The 6,000-nt window shown below is 26.7% G+C and overlaps 1 protein-coding gene across 8 annotated transcripts in view; it reads right to left on the reverse strand.

The window, feature by feature from the left end:
- The window catches only part of LOC149552173 (putative RNA-dependent RNA polymerase 5), a 249,254-nt gene extending 248,956 nt beyond the window's left edge, over nt 1-298 (reverse strand). For all 8 annotated transcript variants that reach the window (XM_089787677.1, XM_089787673.1, XM_089787675.1 and 5 more), the window contains exon 1: nt 168-298. The gene's annotated coding sequence lies outside the window, so the exon portion shown is untranslated. The remainder of the gene's footprint in view (nt 1-167) is intronic.
- Nucleotides 299-6,000: the final 5,702 nt, after the last annotated feature.

Raw genomic sequence — 6,000 nt, forward strand, 5'->3', positions numbered from 1 at the left:
AAATCTAAATATCAAATTAGAAGTGCAAAATAATCCTAAAGAACCAAACAACTTGCCCAAATCAGTACCTCTATTTATTTCTTGGTCATTATTCTTCCACTATAAATTTTGATCTTATTTGTTTTTCCTAGAACAAAATAATTAGAAAATTGGCTTTGAAAATATACCGTTCACCCTTGGAAGCTTCTCGCAACAATTTTCAGAGCTTCAAGTAGTTCACTGCCCTGCCAACAAAGATTATCAAGTATAGAAGCTCTGTAACTCTTTTCAAACGAGCAGATAAAAATTTCATAATGCTCCCAAACTTTATAATCTGCCATAAATCAAACTTTATTTCAACAAATAAAAAGTGAAAGCTTGCACCGAAAGTTGATGGCTTTAACGTACAGACTGCTTTAGGCTCCATTTCCAAAAGCACGGCCCCCTCCAAGATTCCCCGTTCTACTTTATTATCTTTTTTTCTGAACATTCATGAAAAGGAAATTGGCCGGGAAGTTGCTTAATGTTTTTCTTCACTTAAAGAGGTTGCCTATATATGATCTATCATCTATCAGATGTTTATAAGGTTAACTAGCACTTGCACCAAAAGGAAGTGCAAGGATACGCCGATAGATGTATGATTTGAAAGCATAACTAAAGCTTTATATAATAAAATTAAGTTAATAAAAGTTTAGATCTACAAAAACATATAATTATAGAAAGTAATCTCGTACATAGCAGCATATAATAGTGTTTTGTGTTTTTTGTAACTCTTTAAAAAGCTTCGCATTTGATCTTCTCTATATTTTATGAATTTGTAGGAGGTAGATTTTTAGATGGGTGTAAAAGTAACTTCATAGACTTGACATATTATAAGAGAAATGATAAGAAAGTAAGTCCAGAACAAACATAGGTAGGTATATAAATAAAAAATAATAGCTTATTACCTCAAGAAATGTGATCTCAAATGTTACCTATGCTTATTTTGTAGATCATATATAAAATCCAATTTCTTTGAAAAAACTTAGGGAATCTCACACAAATTGAAATGTGATGAAGATGAGAACGTTCCAATCAAATATGGTCATCCATCCAAGCATATAAAGGGTGGAAGGATTTTTAATGTATGGTTTAAATATCATATTCAGGGAACCTTTGAGAAATGACCTCTTGAATATTAATTCAAGTCTAAAAATGAATATGAGCCCACCGATTCATGATAAATGGTCCATTCATGTTGCATCCATCACCCATGTTGACACTCCTTGTTTCTTAGTGTAGATGCAAGCCTTTAACAATAATGAAGTCACATGTTTAGCAGTGACATATTGAGAAAAATAATTTCATGGAAATTCACATCCTAGTAACTTTGATAGCCCTTATTAATTGTTAAATATTTCTTCAAATATAAAATTATACCATCTCATTTCATTTTAGAATGAATAAAAAAATTATATATAGAATTTTAAAAAAAAAATTAAGTTGATGGGATATAATATTAGGATCACTTCTTTCACTTGCTTGCTACACCTAAGTTATTGTATATGGTCTCACAATTGAGAATTTTATTTTAGTAAAAAGAGGATTTTATTTTAGTAAATCTAACCTTAGAGTAATTAGGCTATTAAAAACATCTTCAACTTATAACACCACTCTTCAATTTTGCACTCCCGCATTCATTATTGTTTCATATTTGAAGATTATAAATCCACTCTGAGCTTGAGCATGTCAAAGGGTTTTAACTTTCTATGTCTTACGTTTATTGATATTCAACATAATCTTTTAATTGGTGCACCATGCCTTTCTTGAAAGGAACTATGGAAACTATAACTTTGTTTCTAATAACTATTTTAATGTTAGTTATAAATCTAATGATTTTAGAATAATAATAATGAAGAAAAATTGAATTATTGTATATATAGACATATTTAGAGTAAATATTTATTTTACATTTTCAATATTAGATTAAATCATTATATTTAATTAAAATTATATGCATTATATAAGCATATTCAATTTATTTATTAATTCATTATAATAGAAATTATAACTTTTATTAGGTAATTTTTTAATATAAAATTGTACATTCTAATTTTATTTTATTTTAAATATATATATATATATATAATGTTTAGTAATATAAAAAGAAAGGGAATAAAATAACACAATATAAGATTTTAAAATAAAAAATTCTTATGAATGCTACATAAAATACTTAAAAATCTATATTAAAAAAATAAAAAAATTAGATTGTTAAGTATTTGACATAGAATTTATAAATTTTAATTTATAACTTTTAATATTATATTAAACTAATAAAATTTAGAATATTTATTTTGGTCTTATATTTATAATATAAAGATTTTACATATTTAAGTATTTATATTCTACTAATTTTTTTTAAATTATTTAATTAATCTTTCAATATAAAATTATACCCCTAAGTTTTGAACAATGAATGTAATTTAATAGGATGCTTAAAATATCATATTTTATTATAATAACTTAAATCTCATTTAATTATTTAAATTAAGTTATATAAAGTTAAATTATAAAAAATGTTAATTTTAAAATATCAATTTTTTTAATACAAAATTAAAATTCATTAAATTATATAAAGTAAGATTATGAAAATTGTTAATTTAACATAATACAATTTAGTTCTATAAAAAAATTAGTGATATTTAAAAAATAATAATGTTTATCAATTATGATTTAAATTTTTATTTTTTTATAGCTAAACACGCCATAACAATAGAGTAGCTAAACATCTATATATTTCTATTCGCTGGAAGCTAAAGTATGAAAGTATTTGATTCATAAAGTCAGAATTAAATGTTAAGAAAAAGTTGTTGTCATTACTGAAAACTTTTAATATTATATTTAACTAATAAAATGCATTATTTGGAATACTTAGTTTAGATTTATACTTATGATATAAAGATTTTACATATTTAAGTATTTATATTCTACTTATATTACAATAATATTTTTTATTTTTATTATTTAATCAATCTTTCAATATAAAATTAACTATGAATGTAACTTAATAGAACACTTAAAATATCATATTTCATTATAATAACTTAAATCTCATTTAATTATTTAAAGTTATATTATAAAAAATGTTAATTTTAAAATATCAATTTTTTATTATATAAACTTAAAATTCATTAAATTATGTAAAGTAAGATTATGAAAATTGTTAATTTAACATAATACAATTTAGTTCTATAAGAAATTTAATGATATTTTTTAATAATGTTTATTAATTATGATTTAAATTTAATTATTTTAAATTTATAAAGTCTAGAAATTTTGATTTAAAAAGTATGAAAATATTCGATTCATAAAGTCAGAATTAAATATTAAGAAAAAGTTGTTGTCATTACTTACAACACAGGTGGAACATGGTAGATTAGATCAATTTTTATTATAATAACTTAAATCTCATTTAATTATTTTAAGTTAAGTTATATAAAGTTAAATTATAAAAAATGATATTTTATGTATTGATATACACGGGCTGGAATTAGTACTACTACAAGAAAGAAGTAACATATGGTGACATGAGGTGCTACACGTGTCACTTGAGTAATGCATACTCACATGGGAATGTGCCCAAATATAGATTCTTCCGGAAAATAGTAAGGATAATTAATTTATCCTTTCTAACATCCACCCATAAATTAATTATCAAAATGTTTTAGACCCCCCCCCCCCCCCCCCACCCCCCTTCATAATCTAGAAGCGATGGGTCTTGGCTCAAAACCTTGTTAGGTACCTATTTATAATTACTTATCAAATAGTATCGCTTATATTGTTTCCCCCACATCATAATTACTCTCAGTTTTACTCTTTACCCTTAACCACTGCAATTCTTCAGTGGGTTCAAGCTCATCATGATCAAATTCATGCACTACATCTACCAAGTCTCCATAGGTTTAAAAAAATTTAATTTATTTATTTATTACAAATTAGAATCATCTACATAAGATATACATTTAATGTATTGATAAATAATAATAATAATCAAATTCTTTTTCATACAAATGTGTCTTACATTATAAATTAAGTGAAGTTGTAAAATCCAAACTTCTCTTATTTTCAATTATTAGTCATATGTGAATTTTGTAGTGAGTGAGTGGTAGAAATTTTATTTTATTTTTATTTATTTTATAATAATGAAGATGAGGGAAGTGGCCTACTTATTGTCCTTGTTTCCATTTATTAGATTTTGCTAATAAAGATTAATCTATAAAAAATAATATTTATTAGAACAATTATGCAAAAGTACGAGATCATTTGTATAAATATTTTTATCTAGCAACAGGTGGATTCCATGATGACGAGGCTTCCTGCTTTGTCTCCTAGCACCTACAGAAGACCTTGTACAGACTTTGATGGTTCTAAGGAAATTAAGAAACAAATTTGTAACCTCTTCTAAAGTATACAAACAAATGACAAAAAATTATGCTAAACTGCTTGTGACATAAGTTGACAAGAAGATCAAACAATCTCTCCTGGACACACAACATAGCTAGCATTAGCATACTAAAAATTGATGACTCCATGGGATTTCATTTTAGTCTTTGATACAGAGATACATAATCAACATTAACCATATAATAGCTACGAGTACCCCTGTATAAGTACCGCTCCAGTATACTCGAAGCTTTTTTTTTTAATAAATTTTTGTTTTGGTCAGTGATATTAAGATGAATTTGAAAGTAAGTACAATCAAATTTTGATGCGTACACAACAAAATAAAGAAGTGCACTGTGGGGGAGCGATAGAAATCTCCCCTGCTCCTCGTCACATTTGGTCACTTGACGTGACTTTAAAATTTGGTGGTCCGCCCCTCTTCTCCGTTTTGCGATTCTAAGCAAATTCAGTTTGTTTCCTCCATTTTCTTGGTGTAGTCTATTTTTTTCCTTCTCAAGATATTCCTTAAACAAGGGATTGGAGCTTACAGTTTTTTCTGCAGTACCTATTCCAACTGCAGATGCAAACAAAAGCTGGAGTTTACATTTATCTGGTTCACAATAGTTCAAAAGCAATTTAGCTATTACTGTTGCCTCTACATCTTTTTCTTCTTGAGAGGCATAATGCAAAGCTATTTTTCCATCAGAATCACGTTATTCTTCAAGATGGGCTCCGTTTTCAAGAAGCTCTCGAACAATTTTCTTGTGCCCTCGGTTGGCTGCCAGATGCAGTGTTGTTTGACTCTGCACATTGCCTGCCCCAATAACTAGTACTACTATGAACGAAATTTTGGTAATAACAAGTACAAGCTAGGTTTCATAATGTTACCTGCTTATGAGATAATGTCAAAGAATTCTCCCAAGAACTAGTAAAAATCCTCACACAGATCTACGATCTTATCACCATCTGTAAACATGATTTCTCAAGATTTTCCCATTATGAATTTGGATTTCTCACGATTTTCCCATTATGAGTCTAGCTAGGAGAAGTCATTAAATAGAGGTCAACAGTATGCTTCATTTAATGCACTTGCAAAACATGCACTCGCAAAACTTGATTTTTCATCTGAAACCATTTTCTCGGCATCTGTTCTCTAGCGTGAGTCGAATTTCGATTGTGAGCATTCTCATAGGAAAAGCCTATCGGCTAATTAATTAATTTTTTTATGGGAACTTTATATAGCTTAGAATTGGATTTAGTTTAAGGATTGATAAGTGTATCAACTAAAAAAATTTGATGGGATGTGTTGAATTGAAATAAAAAGTATTAGGCGATATTTATTTGATTTTATATTATGTCAAAAGATTGAAGATTTGTAATGAGAAGATATATAATTATTATGTATTCAAAATTTGGAATTTCTAAAATCTTTTAAATCTATTATCATCTATAAACTTGAGGGATCTTGAGGGATTTTGTATAACTGTTATTGTAACTGATGTTGTATTTGGCCTTAACTCGGAAGGCCTTATAGTTAGGCATATTACATGTAAACAATTATATTTATGAATAAATTATTATGATTTGGTATCAAAT

The sequence above is a fragment of the Cupressus sempervirens genome, chromosome 6 (genome assembly GCF_028749045.1).
Source record: "Cupressus sempervirens isolate cs-2001-9-10 chromosome 6, ASM2874904v1, whole genome shotgun sequence".
Taxonomy (NCBI): domain Eukaryota; kingdom Viridiplantae; phylum Streptophyta; class Pinopsida; order Cupressales; family Cupressaceae; genus Cupressus; species Cupressus sempervirens.